The 19977-nt window shown below is 39.0% G+C and overlaps 1 long non-coding RNA gene across 2 annotated transcripts in view; it reads left to right on the plus strand.

Annotated features, from left to right (window-relative positions):
• The window catches only part of LOC307103432, a 157749-nt gene that overhangs the window by 12548 nt on the left and 125224 nt on the right, over positions 1-19977 (plus strand). For both annotated transcript variants that reach the window (XR_013813817.1, XR_013813818.1), the window contains exons 2-3: positions 7680-7796; positions 18596-18707. This is a non-coding gene — a long non-coding RNA (uncharacterized lncRNA). The remainder of the gene's footprint in view (positions 1-7679; positions 7797-18595; positions 18708-19977) is intronic.

Below are 19977 nucleotides of genomic sequence, written 5' to 3' on the forward strand. Positions count from 1 at the left end.
ACCAAAATATCACAACAGATTGAATGTATCAGATAGGAGACTCCAGCTGTCTTCTATTAAGCCAGGCATGAAAAAAAAATCTGAAACAATGTAAAACAGTGCCACCATCTCACTACAAGTTTGGGGAAATCTGAGCATTGTTAATAACAATTTCATTTATGTTAGTACTAATGGGTTTTTAGAATATATTTTAATAAATTAATCAATATTAAACGGTTATTAGTTGTAAGTTGTAGCATGGTAAATATTTCTAGATGTGACCTATATCTAGGAAAAAGAAAAAGCTCTTTGGAGTCCACAGCAATTGTTAAGATTAATAAAGAGGTCTTTATACTAACCATGTTAAGAGCCTCTGATCTAAAGGAATGCGTTAGCAAATGCACCTTCAGAAAGTTAAGTAGAAGTAAGAATCTGCAGCAGTTACATTGCCTGGGATCCGAGTTCTCATTTTGAAGCCGCTGCAGGAAGTTTAGATTGAGTCTCCTTAATGGCTTAGGGCTTCCCATTCTGTATGCAATGGCAGAGGAGGAAGAAAAAACACGGCACAGTAATTTAGTCAATAGAGTCCATTTTTAATCTCCAATCTCCTATGTCTCAAAGTCATGAAATGCTCTAGGTCCATTTAAGAGTTTCAAGCTACAGGTACTGAAGACAGAGCCTTTTACAAGGCGGACATGGCATTTATTCTTGGAGATGAAGCTTGCAGCTCCGCATGCTAAAAGGAAATCAAAACTGCTTATCTGAAACATCTTCATCATCCATTTAGAAATGAGGAATTCGGCCCGCTCCACTTCCATCCCCGCAGGAAGCTACACCCAGCTGCCTTCTCAGTCTGGACTCGTTCTCAAGGTCACCTATGTAATTTTCCCCCAAGCTTCAGTGTCTTTAGTATTCTCAGAGATAATAGCACCAAGCCCATCAGTCATCATTTCCTTGTCCTCAATTTTCTTTTTGGCTTCCTGCAATTTTAATCCCAAGCCTCTGCAATTCCTTTCCATGGAGGCTTAAGTGGCCCCATTTACAACCAATTTTCAGCTAATATTTGATGTGTTCTTTAAAAATAAACCCAACTTCCTCGCTCTGCAGGCTTTGTACCTTTGGACCTAATGAAATCAAAGGCCCAATAGTGGGTTTTACAGTGATGTTTTTCATTTCATGATTTTAAAAGAAAAATAGATCTTTAGAAATGGGAGGTAGACATTAGTCCCTGATGGGCTAATTTCAGAATCTAGAGCTGTCATTAATAAAGGGAGGGAAATTACTCTTTCATCTGTGTTGCGCATGGCACCAATTCTTACAAAGGGGAGAGGCAGGAGGGAATGAAGGTGTGGGAGATGAGTGAAGAAATCGTACATTTTTCTGGGGGCTGCTTCCTTCGAACGTTTTTTGGGCCGCCTTACCTCAGGCCCCTGCTGTAAGCTGATCCAGCTCATGTCGGCCTGACACATGACCAGGCAAAGCTTGTTTTTAAAGAGATTTTAATTCCTGCTTGACAGGCTAGGCTGAAGCCTATGAGCGACAATGGGTGTGTTTTTTTTTCTTTTTCTTTTTTTTCTTTTAAACAAGAGGGAAAGCCACAGCGCACCTGGTATTTCATTGAACACTAGACATTTTTTTTTTCTGGAAGAGGAAAAAAAAACACAGTTTAAAAAAGCTAAGCTTTAAGTAATAAACCAGCTTAGTTAGCCAGCGGTCACGTACTAAGGAAAGAGAGCCACCAGTGTTTGGCTGCCTGAAGACTGTTTCTGTCCCTGATCCCCTTTAAATCTTTTAAGGGTTTTATCGTTTTTGCCACCTTTCCATAAAATCATCTCATTTCTTTAATTTTTTTTTTTATCCTAATCTGAAATTTCATCCTTCATTAGCCGTGTGTGGTGAAGTGTCAAGATAAACGACATCTTCAGAACCAAGATATTTGGGTAAACTGACCATGTCCCGTACCCTGGGGGAGGGGCGGGGGAAAGTCAGAAACTGGAATCCATCCTTAAGGATTGTGTGAAGCCAAATCCAGAAAAACAGCGAAGTGATTTAGGAGTTGCCTAAATGTCCTCTTGCAACTATAAAACGGGCTCTGTTTTATTTACAACCGGAGCAGATTTCAAACAGCTTTCAATTCCCGCCGGTAGGTGCACTGCCAGCGGTGCTAGGGCCCAGGAGCAATGGGGAGGGCTTCGGAAGGGAGAGCACGCCGGCGGCTGTGACCAGGCTGGGGCCGGAGGGGAGCTGCCCTCTATTAACCGAGTACCGGAGCCAGGCTTCATGCTCAGCACTTTACATACTTGACTCTCACGGAATTTGCATACCAGCTCTGAGAACTCTGCGCTGTCACCTCCATTTTACAGAGGAAGAGCAGGAAACTAGGCCACCAGAAGTTGGAATGACCTGCTTAGCGCTGTGCTTCATGTACGCTTGGTGCCAGAGCCGATACCTCGCTGCACAAAGTTGGTTTAATCAGCCTTTTGACAGAAGCTATTTACATCAAGGGAAAAGGAGCCACTTAGAACAGTCTAGTCCAGCCGCCCCATTTACATAATATTTTTATAAGCACGGTCTTAATCTTTCCAGTATGCTGATGAGGTAGATGGCCTTATTATCCCTATTTTGCATGTCTTCATACGTGTGGCACTGTGGTGATTGATGCTGGTTATGATGACTTGGAGCAGGGGTGGGAACCCATTTCTGCCAAGGGCCGTTTGGATTGCATCATTCTCGGGCCATACAAAACTACCAGCTTAAAAATTAGTCTGCTATATTTGGTCAAACATTTAATTAACTCACCCCCAATGCCGTGGCAGGGCCAGACCAAATGATTTTGTGGGCCTTATATGGCCCGCAGGCTGGATGTTCCCCACCCCCGAGTCTTGGAGGAATCTTGGGATATTAATGTAAGGAATAGTGCCTGGTTATGTGAACTCTGCTTTTAGTTCAGCATTTGAGTGTTTTGTTGATGTTCCCATGGAAGAGATTGTTCTCTTCCAATTTTTTAAAGTAGGCTTGCTACATTCACAGATATATATTTTTCTCATGAGGGCTCCCAGTACCATATGTTTCTCAGTGGACAGATCTTAAAATAGATGTTAGTTATTTGGAGGATGCTTCAAACATAGCATGACATATTGATTTGCAAAGTTAGGAACCTAACGCGGGATTGGGAGTTGCTACTAATTAGCTCCATGACCTTGAGTAAGGCCTGTGACCTTTGTGGGCCCACATTCCCCATCTTAATTATATGGAGACTAGAGGCTCGGTGCACGAATTTGTGCATGGGTGGGGTCTGGCTGGCCCACCCCGATTAAGGTGGGGGGGCGATCGGGGGCGGGGCCGGCCAGGGGGAGGGACCACTGGTGGTTGGCCGGCCGGCCCCGCCCCCAGGTTGAACTCCCAATCAAACTCCCAGGTGAACTCCTGGTCGAGAGGACAATTTGCATATTAGCCTATTATTATATAGGATGGGATGGTCAGTAAGGATATATTAGAATTTCTATTATCTCTTTTGAAAAAGTTAGTGACACCTTGTTCTTGAAATTTTTATTAATAATATAACATTTACATTGCCGAAACCGGTTTGGCTCCGTGGATAGAGCGTCAGCCTGCGACTGAAAGGTCCCAGGTTCGATTCCGGTCAAGGGCATGTACCTTGGTTGCGGGCACATCCCCAATGGGGGGTGTGCAGGAGGCAGCTGATTGATGTTTCTCTCTCATTGATGTTTCTAGCTCTCTATCCCTCTCCCTTCCAATAAAATATATAAAAAAAATAATATAACATTTACAGATGTCAATTCTTGTTATAACTATAGGATCAATATATATATCTTACCCACAATGAGAGACAGGTAAGAAGCCATTGGAAAACAGCTTTAAACTCTTTCCTCTGTGACAAGGGAACGAGGTGCTAGGTTGATATATTTAGTCTTAGGGCCTAGGTTATGTTTTTATCAGATAACTAAATCTCAAAAATTTGGTATTGCAAGCCATTGCTTTCTTGCTTTCTTAATTTCTTGCTTGCTTGCTTTCTTAATTTATTTTTAAATAATTTAGTCAGAAAGCCATTAGGAAGGTCTGAATAAGAAATCCCAGTGAGGCCAATGAGCAAATATATTGAAGGTAATGGGAGCCAGACTCGTGCTGTCAGAGAAGAAAGTTACAAATATAAAAAGGGAGAAAGCTAGAGTGAACCCTGTGCTATGAACTGGGATTTGAGGTATTGGTCTGAACTCAAGAATTTCAATATGGAAAAATTATATAAATAGAAATTTCAATATAGAAACAAACAGAAATGTGATAGTGTATGTGTATATGTGAATATGTACATACATCTATATACATACACAAATGAAACATATTTCCTAACTCTGCTCACTGAAAGGGCCAGGATGTGGTGACATCCCAGTGAATATAAGCACATTTGTTGTCCAGATCTTAGTCTCTAAATACCAGTCTTTGCTAAAAGGAACCATAGATCTTTGAAAAATTTTCTGGTTCTAGGGCTGGGGGAGAGAAGGTACAAAATGAGTTTTGGAAATCTTGTGCAAAAAAATATAGATGCTTTCAAAGAATGATGGGAAGATGCTAAAAAAACACAGCAGCCAGCTTGAAGGAATTCCCACTAGGCAAGCCTGAGAGTATCTAAACATCAAAATAATAATGACATTATAGTCTATCCACTAAATAAACCAGGCACCCATGGGGCTGTACTGATACAAATAAATGCATGAATAAGTGGTGGGGGGGAAGTTTTTTCCTTAAAATAGGATGCTGTCTGATAAATGGAAAGAATTTGGAGATTAGAAAGATAGTAATTTGGCAATCATCATCATAATTCAGGTAAGAAATGTCAGTGGATGCTAAACCTAGTCAGTGAAAGTTGGGTGAGGATCAGGATATTTGTATAACCACAAAGTATCTGTCCACCAGCCCTTATTATCAAGGGCAATACAGTAACTCTACTGGAGAAACTTGGAAGATTTGACCTTAGTCAAGTGATCAAAGTTACTGTCACCAGTGACGTGACAAACTGACATCATGTGTCACTTGATGGGATGTAATTAGAAGCACACAGCATTAGTTCACAAAACTATAACCCTTGAATTTTCTCATGAGAAAACCTGACTAGTACCAGTGAGGGGCATTCTGCAAAATAATTAACCAGCAGCCTTCCATAATGTAAGCTCAGTGAAGGTCAAGGAAGAGCTGGTCTTGCTCCAGATACAATGAAACTGAAGAGAGAGGACAACTAAGTACAAAGTGTGAGCATGGGCCAGATGTTTGGCTAGAACGACCATTATTAAGTGGTGGGCTCAGCTTGAATGGAATGTCTGGGTGAAGAGAACATGGACATTTTTTTGAGCAGTTCCTACAACGTTCCTGGAAGTTTGAAATTCTTTTGAAATAAAAAGTTAAATATTAGTACAGGAATGCCTACCTTTTAGTTTTTTACTCTAGGCTGCAAGTTAAAAGAAATAGTTTCTGAAATGTATTTTCTTTTTTATTTTATTTGTATAAGAATCTTATGGAGTTTAACCATTCAATCAGACTTAATAGTTTTGGATTTTTGTGAAATTGTTGTATAGAGAATATAGTTCCATGAAATCAGGGCTTTTCTGGGTGTGTGGTATAATTTCTATACCTATACAAATGCACTCAAAGTTGACTGAGAGAAAAATCAGAACATTAGAGTGTCTTAGGGTCGACACTGAAAGTCATAATGATGGTGAGGCATTTTATATTAAAGGGATTATAAGTGGGTATTCTGGACTCAGACTACCTCGGCTCAAATCCTGCCTCTGCCAGTTACTAGCTGTGTGACATTGAGCAAGTGAACTAACCTTTCTGGTTCTCATCTTGTTGGTAAAATAGGACCTATGTCATGGAGTTATTGTAAGGACTATGTTACTATTACCAGTAAAGTATTTAAAGCAGGCGTCCTCAAACTACGGCCCGCGGGCCACAAGCGGGTGTTTTTGCCATTTTGTTTTTTTTACTTCAAAATAGGATATGTACAGTGTGCATAGGAATTTGTTCATAGTTTTTTTTAAACTATAGTCCGGCCCTCCAACGGTCTGAGGGACAGTGAACTGGCCCCCTGTTTAAAAAGTTTGAGGACCCCTGGTTTAAAGGATATTTGGTGCAGAGTAAGTGCTATTAAAGTGTTTATTATTGAATGCTACTGTTGCTACTGCTACCACAATATCTATAATTTATGTAAAGACTAGAGAAGTTAGTTAAAAGATATGCCATTTGTTAGTTGAACATTTGTTCCCTCTTCACATAGGTGAATACTAACATCTTGTATGGATCCCTTACGATGCTTCTTTGATCCCCAAAGCCAGCCCCTACCCTTAGGATTTCTTTACTGTTTTACAAGGGGGAGGCAACACATTTTAAATGTTTAGAAAGCAAAGTAAAAATAATAACAGGATCAAAGAAAAATACAAAGAAAACAGGATTGGAAAATCAGAGAATCAAGATAAAAAATATTTACTTTGGCAGAAATACCTAGGAAATATAATGACTGCAGGTCTTATTTCAAGTTCACGTATTGAATCTCAACATGTCTACATATTTGCAAATTTAAGTAAATTTATTCACCAAATGGAGCCAGCTCACACAGAATATCCCTGAATGGAGGGGACTGTACTGCTAGGCAGTATTGTCCGTAATGTACTCAGCATCCTGCCACCTGCCCCAGACTCTTAAGGACTCCCTGTCCCCAAAGGGTTTCTAGTCGAGTTCATGACATATCATACATAATGCTTAAGAGAATTAAGTATTATGCAGTTTTATTTATTTGTGCTCTGCTTCTTTCCTAAAAGAGTTTGGAAAAAAAACAACAACAACGAATGGTCTAGTAACCTAATAAGTGCCAAATTATCCAGGATAGACCAGCATTAGCCAAGTATACAATGAAAGAAGAGACCAATTGGCAGAGTGAGAGGAGAGAGACCCTGAGCAGTACCTACAGGAATGGGTAATGAATGCCTAATCAGATAGACGAAAACATGCTGCAATGGAAGAAGTGAGAGCTTCACAGAATATATGCATTTTTCTCATTGCTAGGGAATTTCAGAGCTATACACATATTAGTGATCAACTAGTTGAGCAAACTCAGGCATAACACATAGCCCATTAGTTGCAGTTCTGCTTAAAATTTAAACCCACTTTTCCTTCCCTTAACTCAGCCTCTTTATAACTCATCCTGACTTGTAATATTTAAAATTTTGGATCACACTTATATATTTTGAGAAAGACAAGCAACCACAGGGGAATAAATCGACTAGAATTTCTCATACCATCTAGGCTTTAAGAGTCTTTGGAGTGTTGTACCTGGATGGATGTCAGGACGGTACATGTAGTGATTAAGAACTCAGAACCTACAACCAGAATCCCTAGGTTCAAATCCTGGCTCTGATATGTATGAGCTGCTACATTTTTTTCATCAGTATAATAGTGTTGGAAGAAGAAGCAAATGAGGTTACATGTGCAAAAGTACCTGCTACATAGGAAGCTTTCAAAAAATGTTAATTAACATAATTAGTATAGATTTGTCAAATATGTAGAAATTAAACACATTCGTACTTTTTGAAGACTTGGGACATTTATATGACTCGGCAGTAGCCATACAACACTTTTTCCCTCCCCTTCCCATAATGCTCTAATAAATCATTGGCTTTTGTCCACAGGTACTAGCATCTGGTGGCATTATTCCATATTTATATTCCATGGAGATCTAGATCTTGATTTGGAAGTTTATGACAAAATGTTCAGCGTCTGTCTTGACATCAGCATTACCAATGAAGGTAAGTTAATTTAATTCATTTCAAAGCATAGAAAATAACTATTAATATGTTTTGATCTAGAGCATATCAAATTAGATTCTGTTTTTTTTTAATGTTGAAAGAATTATGAAAACCAATTTAAAAAATAAGATATGTGAACAGCTTGTTTTCCCTTAAGGTTATGAAAAACTTCATAAAAGGCATCTTCATATCAATCTTTGAAGCCTCTGGTACCTAGTTGTTGGAATAATGTAAATACGAGGAGACCACAAATACTAAACCAAGAAGCTGCTTACTGTATGACTTACACAAGTGATAAGCTGACTAGGAGAACCTTGGAGATGCAGACATGGCTGTACACAGTAGCAGGAAGTGAGAGGAAAGCCTCTCACACTCTAGTCCAAGGATGCCGGAGGCTTGACAGAGAACATCTCTCCTGAGACCCCCTGCTCATTTGGTGCCTAAGTTGATTGCTCTATACTCTTAACTATGGAAGCTTTTTAAAAAGCAAATCTGGGGGACTTTCAATACCTCTCTCTTCTCCTCTCTATAGAGTTTGTTCTTAACCTCCTCTGTTCACCTCAGACTTCCTGCCCTGCCAGCTTGTTGCTTAATTACCTCATGGACAGAAGAGAAGCGTTAGATGTCAACTCCCTTGGCTTCTGAATCTACAGCCACCCAAGTAGGCAACGCCCACCTCTGTGCCTTTGCCCTAAGTGGAAGGTGGGCCACCCACTCAGTCCCACTTCGTTCCCTGCTTTCCATGCTTTGGAACCTACATCAGTTTCCCCCTCCTCTTTATCACCTACCATTTTTGCCACATTTTCCTTTTTTTCCATCTGCTCATTCTTATTTCTTCTTTTTAGTTGAGATATAATGCATATGTCTCAAAATTCTCCATTTTAAAGTGACAATTCAGTAATAGTATATTCACTGAATTGGCTTTTGTCCACAGGTACTATAACCATGATGTAATTCTAGAATATTTTTATCACCACAAAATATTTTCACCATCACCTTACCCATTTATAGTCACTCTCCATTCCCCTTTTCTCCTCAGCCTCTGGAAATCACTTATCTACTTTCTGTCTCTACAAATTTGCTTTTTCTGGACATCTACAATAATAAAAGCGTGATATGCTAATTAGACCGGACAGCCAAATGACCTTCCGGACGACCTTCTGGACGATGCCAGGGCTGCGAGGGCCAAGGCAAGCCACCACGGCTGTGAGGGCCAAGCCCCTTGCATGAATTTCGTGCATCGGGCCTCTAGTTTCATAAAATGGAATCATACAATTTGTGGATTTTTGTGTCTGGCTTCTTTTAGTTAGTATAATGTTTTTAAGGTTCATCCATGTTCTTCTATTCTTTTAGTATGTATCAATGCTTCTTTCTTTTTTTATGACTGAATAATACTCCATTTTGGAATGTAGCACATTTTGTTTATTCATTCATCAGTTGATGGACATTCATCAATTAATGATTGTTTCCACTTTTTGGCTATGTTGAATAATACCACTTTGAACATTACTGTGGATGTATGTTTTCTGTTCTCTTGGGTGTATATCTTGGAGTGAAATAACTGGGTCATAGGGTAATTCTATGCTTAACATTTTGAAGGAACTATCAAATTGATTTCCAAAGTGGCTGAACCATTTTACATTCCCACTAGCAATGTATGTGGGTTCCAATTTTCCACATCCTCCCCAACACTTGTTATTGTCAGTCTTTTTTTATTAAAGCAATCTTAGCCGATGCAAAGTGGATACTTACTTCTTAGTCTCTTTTAGGCATCATTTCCTTTGTACACTCCTAACTAAAGGGTGTTGAAAAGCCCTCCGATGTATTTCCATAGAACCGTGTGCTTATCCTCATATCCCCATCACACTGAATTATAATTGTATGTTAACTTTATCTCCTCTGTTACATGTGAACGTGTCAGGGAGAGTACTAAAACATTATTTCCTGTGGTATATCTCAGCATTACATGTGTCTGATGCAGTTCTTTAATTTTTCCTTGGGGGGATAATGGAAATGTTCATTGGTACTCCTCTATTTGTTAGCTGATATTTAGTGGTCTGGGAAAGAAGACAGGACTTTTTATCCTGTAGGTTTGGTTATCTAGAAAATTATTTTTTCTTTACTATTGTGCTAATACAGTCTTCTCTAATTTGCCAAGAAGTTGGAAGCAAAGAACTGAGGATACCAGACAATATCACAATAAAGGGGAAACACCTAGGTGGCTTTAAAATAGAAATCTACTAGCCATTTTTACTTTGACCATTTTGAAAAGCATAACTGATTGAGAACTGACTGTCCTTTAAAGAAAATACTACCACTTACGTATACTAGACTAAAACAATTGTAAATGTAGATAGATGTGCAGGAGACTATCATGAAATTTGTAGACCTTCAAAACTAATGCTCAATTCTGATGCTGTTTAGTTACAAGTATCAGAAATCTGAGATTCATTAGCATCAGTGTTGAGCAGATAGGGATCAGCACTGGGGTTAAAAGCTGGAAGTAGAATTAACATAATTAAAGATTTTTTAAAAAGTTTGAATTAAAAAGTACAATTTGAAGGTTGACTCATACTAAATTATAAAGCCCTGTGCATAAGTACAAACTGAATTAGTTCTTTTGAGAATTTGTCTCAAAAAATCTATTTCTTTAAAATGAATATCTTAAGTAATTTTATCTCCAGTTGTTATTTATGATCCCATAAAGATTCTTTTTATTTTAGTGTTTTGGGTTATTCTTAGTTGAAATGAGGTTATCCTTGGACTAGATAGCCATTCCTTTATTTGATAGTGTTTTCAGTGTATTATTGGAGACTTTATCCAGCTTCTTTGCTATGGTTTTTGTATGCTTCTGGAATGAAGAGGAAGTGGAGGAGGGAAAGAGAGAGGGAGCAACAAATGTAAGCTGGCCCCAGATCAGTGAGATAGTATCAAATGAGGCCAAAATGAATTTGGCAGATGCTCTTCTCATGTTTCCCACTCGAGCACACACATATTGTAACTTGGAATACCACTTGCATTTCTTTCATACTTAAAAGACTTCTTTTCAGCTTCAGTAATAAACTTTAACTTCAAATAGGAGCCAGGAATGAAGATTGAGGCTTTTTTTTTAAAAAAATGTCTAAATGTACTTAGACTGTATATTTTGTTATTAAGGGGTGAATGGTCAATAATACAGTGGATGCATTTTAATCATAGAAATGAAAGTGTGGAGGGGCAAAGATAGTGAAAGGAATAATATTTTTAGTGTCATGTAAATCTGAGTTTGAATCCACATTTTATCACTGAACTAGAGGCCCAGTGCATGAAATTCGTGCACAGGTAGGGTCCCTAGTGGCTGCTGGCTGCCGGCTGGGGCCTCCCCTCCCCAGCTGCCAGCTGCCGGCCAGGGCCTTCCTTCATTCCGCACCACCCCTGGTAGTCAGCACACATCATAGTGAGTGATTGAACTCCCAGTTGGTCGAACTCCCGAGGGGACACTTTGCATATTAGGCTTTTATATATAGATAGATAGATAGTTGTGTGACTTATGCAAATTAATCTGTCTAGCTTTCCTTATATGTGAAATGGACATATTAATTTTTATTTAATAGTGTTGGGATAGTACATGAATTTAATAACACAATAGAAGTCACTCCAAATGGTAGCTGTTTCAAAATTATCTTTTATTGGGGAAAAATGGCTCAGCCATTGTTAGAAAAAAAGTAAATATTCTTATCAAACAATCTTTTTCATATCAGCTAAGACATTTTATTCTTATAATGTTCAACTTAGATATAAATGGTAACTCTGTTTTCCTAGTTCCCATATGTAAATATGGTAGACAATGAAAAACTTTGAGTGTTGGAGGAGATAAACTTGTATAGGCAAAATAGTACAGTACCATGTAGGAATATGTATTTAGTGGAAGTTTATTAAAGTTGAATGAGAGTAGAAGGTGGCCATTATTTTATTTCTTGTGCTATTTAGGTCACTGAAAACAACTGATAATTAACATTTAAAAATACATAATTATGAGTATCCTATATAATAAAAGGCTAATATGCAAATTGACTAAACGTGGAACAACTGCTCGCTATGATGTGCACTGACCACCAGGGGGCAGACGCTCAACCTAGGAGCTGCCCCCTAGTGGTCAGTATGCTCCCACAGGGGGAGCGCCGCTCAGCCAGAGGCCGGGCTCACCTCTGGCGAGCGCAGCGGCAGTGGCGGGAGCCTCTCCTGCCTCTGCAGCAGGGCAAAGGAGCAGTGAGCAGGCAGGTGGACATCCCCCGAGAGCTCCCAGACTGAGAGAGGGCACAGGTTGGGCTGAGGGACACCCCCCGCCCCGAGTGCAAGAATTTCATGCACTGGGCCTCTAGTATCTATATATTTTCAGAAGAAATATATACTTACCTCCTATATATCTCAAATAGATATTTATATTTGGAATACATCAGAGGTATATAGGTATGTCTAAGACGTATCTCTAATATATCATATATTTATCTCCAAAGGAAAAGGAGTGAGGTAAACTTCCAAAAAGTTCATTCCCCTTATTTTTTAAAAATTTACTTAAAAGTAAGTTTAGGTCACAAGAAAGTGCAAAAGTGAGTAGAGTTCTCATGTAGCCTTCCCCTAGCTTCTCCTATGATCGTATCTTGAATAACCATAGTAAAATAATCAAAACTAGGCAATTTCCAGAACTTAACCCATTCTACTCTTTTTAAATAGAAGAAATTCTTCAGTTCTCACTTAATTGATCTGCAGCATCATCACACTCAGTGTAAAGACATTTTGAAGTAAACACGTCTTGGGTGAAATCTTGGCTCTGCCACTTGCTTATTCCTGTGTAGCCCTGAGGACTTTTGTCAGCATCTAGGAGTCTGTTTCTTCATCGGTAAAGGGGATATCATTTACCATGCGGAGTTGTTGTAAGAATTGGCAGTTGTGTGCACTAAAGAGCCTTTTCAAGAAATGCTAGTTTTCACTCTTATTGTTCTTCTGCTATGTTTTCATCAAAATTGAAAGTAGCTGGTCATTATCTTCAACGTGATATGTGTACTTTTGCAGTTTATGAATACCTGTGAGTTCAAGGACCAGTAACTGGTAATATTCTAGAACAACTTCATGGTTCCTCTGTGCTCATCTCTTTTTAATGGACCTGCTATATAGTGTATTGGCTTTCTGCCCCTTCCCTCTCCACTTACCTGTACAGCCAGCTCATCTCTCTCTCTACCTTTATCTACATCATAGTCCAGAAGTCATTCCTCTCATTACACTAATTATATTTCTTCTCCAGATTCCTTTTGTCGTATGGATTCCATGTAACCTAGCAATTTCTAGAATTTTGTGGGTTTTAAAAAAAATTTTGAATAGCACCTAACTTAATTCTGTTTTATAAGTAGTTGATTATAACCCTTGGTAGAGAGGCTCACTTCAAACACAAGCTCATACACACAGCTCCTGGTTAGCCCTTCACAAAAGTTGCCCTCCAAGGAACATTGCTCCCAGTGGTGTGATGGGGATTGGTCCCTTGGTGTCTGCAGAGAGAGAGGGAATGGTGTGCTGTCTCTAACCCTATCCACACATTCTCATCGCTCTGCTTGGGCATAGCTGTAAAGGCACAAAGTTCAGTGTCATGCTCTTTATTGTACTTTTTCTCTTCAATTAGCTCAGACGTGCCTAATTCTATTTAAATACTTTAAAGTGACTACTCTCTATATTGGCCCAATAAATGTGTTTTCTGGTAAGATCTTCTGGTATAAGGAGGACCTAGAGCTGTCCTCAAAAGACAGTTTTCAGTTGATTTGGAGTAGGAATTTTTGTTTTCTTTTAATTTGTATTTACTGAGCTGCAGATTGGGAGGAGCCCATGGGCTTTCCTTCTCTCTTCCGGAGCTTCCCCTTCTACTCTAAGATAGCTTACTGCTCTCTTGAAGTCTGTGTAATCTACCCTATTTCCACATTTTTCGTTTTATTATTTTGTTCCTTAGAACTACCCTTTTTATATGTTCCAGCTTTCCATTTTCAAGAGAGAGCCCATATTTCCTTATATCTACATCTTATTCAAATGTGTTTCAGGAATGTTTTTAAAAGTTCCTTTATGTTTTAAAATACCTCTTTGTGCTTTAGCAAGTGGCATAGCGTTTCCTGCTTCAGTTTTGGCCTTAGTCTGACAAGCCAGGGCTGACGGAGGGGTGAAAAGTTCACTCTCCGGAAGTGCCACTTAGGGTGGAATCACGTGAGGAGGAACAGCCTCCGACTGGTGGGAATTCCCTGTGGATGTGTTTCTTGGAGAAGGCAGCACAGAGGGTCTTTTTCTCAGTTCTCCTTCATGTGCTTGAATTTTTCATGAGTGTGTGGCACTATTATTACTCCAGGAACTCACTAGAATGCCCTTATTATTGCCTAGATCAGTGTTTTAAAATGGAAAGTCGTAATCCATTGATAGGTTATACAATCACCTTTATAAATAGAGACCAACATTTTTTTAAAAAGGAAATAGAAAATGTAAACAGTGCATTGTATGAAGTAAGAACGTATTGTTTTGTAAAACTTTTGTTTGATGTTATATAAATGCAAGATAATAGAAATATGAATTTTCATTGGGCCCTGCTTGTGTTTGTGCGTGCGTGTTGGCTTCAGACCCTCCCTTTTATCCACAGTTCTGGTCATTCAGGAACCGAACTTTCAGAGTATATGCACTTGCTAGTGAATATGTTCTTATAAAATCTAAGGTTTCATATTTTGGATTTATTGTACCCGCATTTTAACTTATGTGTATTATATCTCCTCTTTTGTTTTTATTTTCTCTACCCAGGATTATATTTTGAGGCCTATGAATATTGCTATATATACATCTACTCCATTGCATCCAATTGCTCCTGGTCTGTTACAGTGTGCCTAGAACACAATTTACTTATATTCTCTGCCATGGAAGGACTTCCACATTGTCTCAGCACAAGCAAGGCTGCTGTGAACAACCTAGACATGCCCCCTTTTGGAAAATGCCCAAGGACATTTGCTGGGCCGTAGAGCATATGTATACAGCTCAGATACCGTAAACAGTCTAATTTCAGAAGTCCTCTCAGATTACCGCCAGAAGGATTCACCAGGTCACGCCCCCTTCCCCCAGCATTCTGAGTGTTTATATACAACCTCTTGCTGATATTTGGCATTAAGTTTTCTAATTTTTCTCATTTCTGTCTAATGGGTATAAAATAATATTTTTTAGTTTTATTTTACTTTTATCTGACTACTGATGAATTTGGTCAGCTTTTTATATGCTTGCTGTCTTTTGGATTTTTTCCTTCTGTAAATTCCCCTTCAAATTCATTGCATATTTGTCCATTGGAAGTGTATTTACTTATTTTTATTGATTTACAGAAGTTCTTTGAATATTCTAGATAGTTGCCAGCTGGTTTTAGAAAGGATTCTGTTAGCCTGTCACTTTTCTATTAACTTTGTCCATTATGGTTTTTTTGTGTGTGTATGTGAACAGAAATCTTAATTTTTATGTAATTCAATTTATCATTATTTTACTCTGAGAGCTTTGTAAAATAAATTAGTTTCTGTCCCTCTGTTACAAAATTTATTTTTAATGATCTATTATATTAACATCTTTCTTGTTTAGGTCTTTATTCCACCTGGAGCCCATATGTATATATGGTGGTAGGTAGCAGCCCAGTTCTGTGTTCCCATGTGGTATTCTGTTTCCTCAACAAATTGGTACCACCCTTGTGCTCCATTGGTCTCTTCATTCTTTAGCCATAGTTCATGCTATTTTGTTAATAAAGCTTGGTTGTATATATCAATATCTAAGCCAAGTAAGTCCTTATTGGTTTTTATTTTCAAAAGTATATGTGAACTTTTATCTTTACACATGAATTTTGAAAAATTTATTAAGTTCCTCAAAATTCAACTGAAATTTTAACATGGATTATATTAAATTTATAAATTAAAACAGAAAAACTAACATCTTTTTAGTAAGTTGTTCCATGCAGGAGCTTTCACTGTCTCTCCAGTTATTCTATCATCTTCTATGAACCTTATTACAGATTGAATTATTCTCCTTAGAGATATAGGTATTCTTGCTAACACTTGGAGTCAATAGAAGATGAAGATAAATAATACAAATAACCTAGAAAATTATTCTAAAATGGTTATAGAAGTTAAGGGTTTAGCAATTTGTTATAATAATGATATCCTTTGATCATGGGTAGTTGTGCAAGAAGAAATTTTAAGAAATCTTAGTTACCCCAACATACTATAAATAAGAAAATAGTCCCCAATGAGTAAATGACTCACTCAGGATTACAGAGGGAGACATTGAGAGAACCTTAAATTGAAATCAGGTTTCTAATTCTTAGTTCATTACTTTTGCCAACAATCCATGCCCATAATAGCCATTTATCTCTGACATCTTGACATTTAGTGTATTATCCCCCCGGTAGAATGAATGTTACAGTTGGCTTATGTATCCAGAGAAATCAGCTTCTTTTCTCACTGATGCTCAGAGAAAGAATGGTTGACCTGCAAAAGCCATATGACAGATAAAACACAAAACAAAAAAAAGCCTTTGAGCAGTATATTGTTTTCTTATTAATAATGGTGAGTTAGCACTTAGGTCCCTGCATTCTAGCTGTGGTTGATAGAGCCTTTCAAAATCATCTACAGTGGTACTTGCACAAAATAACCGTCACACATTAGCATGTTAATGAAGTGTTAGGGTGTTAAGCATGGCTGGCACGCCAGAGAAGGAGAGAAAGGATCTGTCTTCACTACTGCGTCAGCCAGACTGCACAGTCAGTGGAGGCAGGGCTCAGGCTGAGTGGCAGGGCATTATTCACACTTGACATGCACTTTCTTCTTCTCCCCACGTGCACATTGAAACTTGGGTTTTGCTGTCTTTAACCCATCTAACGTTCCCCCAAATAAGTTGGTTAGGCGACATAAACGAGTGCTCTTCATTTTTTCAGACAGACAGACAGACAGACGGCAGAACTTACAAGGGAATAATGACAAGACTAAATCCTCTGTTTTAATGACATCGATTGAATAACATTAAAAAGTCAAAGCCCACATGATTTCATAGCATTTTAACTTGGCACATTTGAAACTAAATAACATGCCATTTGCTTTGAGCTTGTGTAGAAGGGCTATTGACTGAAAACCCTAAATTGTGTGTGTGTGTGTGTGTGTGTGTGTGTGTGTGTGTGTGTGTGTGTGTTTCTGGGGCTAGTCACAGTGGTGGTGGCAGAGAGAATTCTTGCATGTTTTCTGAAGGTTGGCAAGATGTCAGTCTGCTCTTGTAGCCAATATAGACAGAGTTCTCCCACGTAAGAAACCGTAGAAATGCTGCTGAATTGCCATATGGCCCAGTGATCCCAAAGCCACATGTTAGGGCTCAGCCTTTCTTCTGGACTTCGGTTTCTTATTCCCACCCACCTGTCAGGATTTCTTTACCCAGCTGTTCCCTGCCTACCGACCTCCTTCCCCCTCTCCCCCCATCAGCTCAACACATCTGAAACCCAGCTCATTGTCTTTGGCTAAAACCCAGGCTGGCTTCGGAGTCCTCTCTTTCTGGAAGTGTTAGAAGCACTCTCCCAGGCTGGTAGGCTTACCCCTCCCGGTCTCTGTCTACCAATCCCGATCACCACTGCTGTGTAGTGTCACTCATGTTTGTGTCTTTTTCCGTGCCTGCCTCTCTCCCTTAGTGCAGGGCTAATCACTCACATCTGCAGGCCTGGGCTTTTCTCACGGTGCTTTTACCAAACTGCCTTGCAAGTTCCCAGTTCAAAACTTCCCTGGCGTCGGATGTGACCATTTATTCTCCTTGGGCAGCTTACTTTACAACTTTTATGAATCTATTTTCTAATAACAGTAACAACTTGAAGAATTAGTTTGAAGATTAGGAGATAATAAATGCCAAGTGCCAAGCATAGTGTAATAGGTGCTCATCTTGTATTACCATCTGCCTTGGTTTCTTTCAATAGTGATTTACTTATTTTCTAGACAAACGAGTTCTTTTTTTAATTTGTCTGCCTTGATGGGCCTTTGTGTTTTATACTTAGAACAATCACCCTAGGGGTAGTGAGTGTAAAGAAAGACCCGAGTAACCTCATAAAATTAACTTTTCCCCTTTGTTGTATCAAACAAACTTTCTTATGGCTGTCCCATTCCTGACCTTGAATTTCCTTCTTCCTTGCCCTCATCCCTGCCCGGGATGCACCTGCCTTATCCATTATGAGGACCTCAATCCTTATTTATAATCCTACTTCAGGCTACTTAACCCAGCTTTTAGTGACTCTAGATTCAACCTTGCTAAATGCTTGGCTTCTTCCTGGCCTATGCTCCTTCCCAGCCTCATTCTCAATCTGTGTAACCCAAAGCGGCCTGCACCATCAGTCTGTCATTTTCTCCATTCAGTGGACAAATAGTAAGCATGTGATTTGTACTCTGTGAAGCTGTCCCATTTCAACTCCAGTGTATTAAATCAGAGTGGACATAGCACACTGGCCCAGCCCGTGGTGTAGGGGGAAAACTCTGGTCTCATCTCCTCCCAGCCCTAGGTTCACATTTCCCTGCCTCTGAACCTTCCTAGTCCGCCACTTTGGATATATTTCTCTGCTGCTGAGAAAAGTTCAGTGCTTTCCCATTTACTGTAGGATGGACATGAACTTCTCAGCCTGAAGTTCAAGGCTTGCCCAACCTGGACTCCACCTAGTTTCCAATCATGATTCCTAACCAAATCACTCTGCCCTGAGTTACCCAGGCCCAGCAGATGTGTTTGCATTGAAATATTTTGCTTTGTCACAGCTATGTCTGTTTGGAATGACCCTCCTACTCCTTCATGCATTTCAAGACTGAGCTGTATTTCAGGGAACAATTCAAGTCCTGATGCGCGAGGAAGTACCTCCAACTCTTCCAGGTAAACTTCACCCTCCCTCCCCTTGAACTTCTCTTTCTTCTCGCTGTACCCTTCATTTGGTGGTAGCTCTTGCTTCTCAAAGTGCCACTCATCTCACTGGGCTTGAAAGCCCTTTGGCTTGAAAGGAATCTGAATTTCTTCCTTTAAAAAACATGTTGTCAATATTACCACTATTATCAGTTGTTGCGAAGATGATCATGATATTTGCCATTTCTCTAGGCACTGTCTTTCACATATTGTGCTGTATGGTTTACATATATCATCTCACTTAATTTCCCAATTACTCTGTGACATAAAACATGTACTTTACAAGGGAAAACAAATTTATTCAGCTAATAGTTGGGGGAGTCTAGTTTCAAAGGTCTGTTTGATTTGAAAGCTTGTGCTCTTTCCACTCTCCAGTATGGTGGCCCAACATTTTAGGTACTTGAAACTTTGCAATAGAGATCAGAAAAGGAGAATGGAATTTCTAATGTGATCTGAATACTGTGGAACGTGTTACCAATGAGAAAGGGTAGTAAAGATAGGGAAAGACTCAAAGCCTGTCAGCGGGACTAATACAGCCACACATGAAATTCTTTTCTATGTGAAACCATTTTTCATTCTTGTTTTCCCATCAGAAGATGAATGGGCAGCCAGTTTAATTGAGTTGGTCATGAGAAACATTGGCAAATATATAAGACAATATCATTTGTAATATCTGAAATGTGTTTTAGCCATTGGCTTTCAACATTCCCTTAAACTTTTTTCACTAGAGATGTTTACAAGTAAGAAAATAATTGATTTTTGACTTTTTTTCTTCTATACTTTCTTGGGAACCAGCTTGCTTAGTGGAAGGAACTCAGCTTTACAGCAGGTCCATACGGTTTTAGATTTATATTGAATATAAGCATAGAGGGACCTGAGTGTAGTTTCTAAATAATTTGTTGGGAAACAGAAGCAATACAATCTCAGACTTTGACTTTGCCTTTTAACATCCAGCAGGTGATATATCATTCTTCCTTTTTTGTGTGCTTTTTACATTCTTCCATGTTTTCATCCAAATGATTGACTTAGGACATTCACTTACATCCTATGGAAAATAAATAAATAAATAAAGGTTTAAAAATGTTAACTATAACCTTAGTAAGAACAGTGGTTGGTATTAAATTTGAATACACATTATCATCCTATATAATAAAAGCCTAATATGCAAATTGTCAATTTGGGCGGGCAGTCATTCGACCTGGAGTTCAACTGGGAGACCAGTTCAACTGCTCGCTATGATATG

The sequence above is a fragment of the Cnephaeus nilssonii genome, assembly GCF_951640355.1.
Source record: "Cnephaeus nilssonii genome assembly, chromosome: 7".
In the NCBI taxonomy this organism is placed as follows: Eukaryota; Metazoa; Chordata; class Mammalia; order Chiroptera; family Vespertilionidae; genus Cnephaeus; species Cnephaeus nilssonii.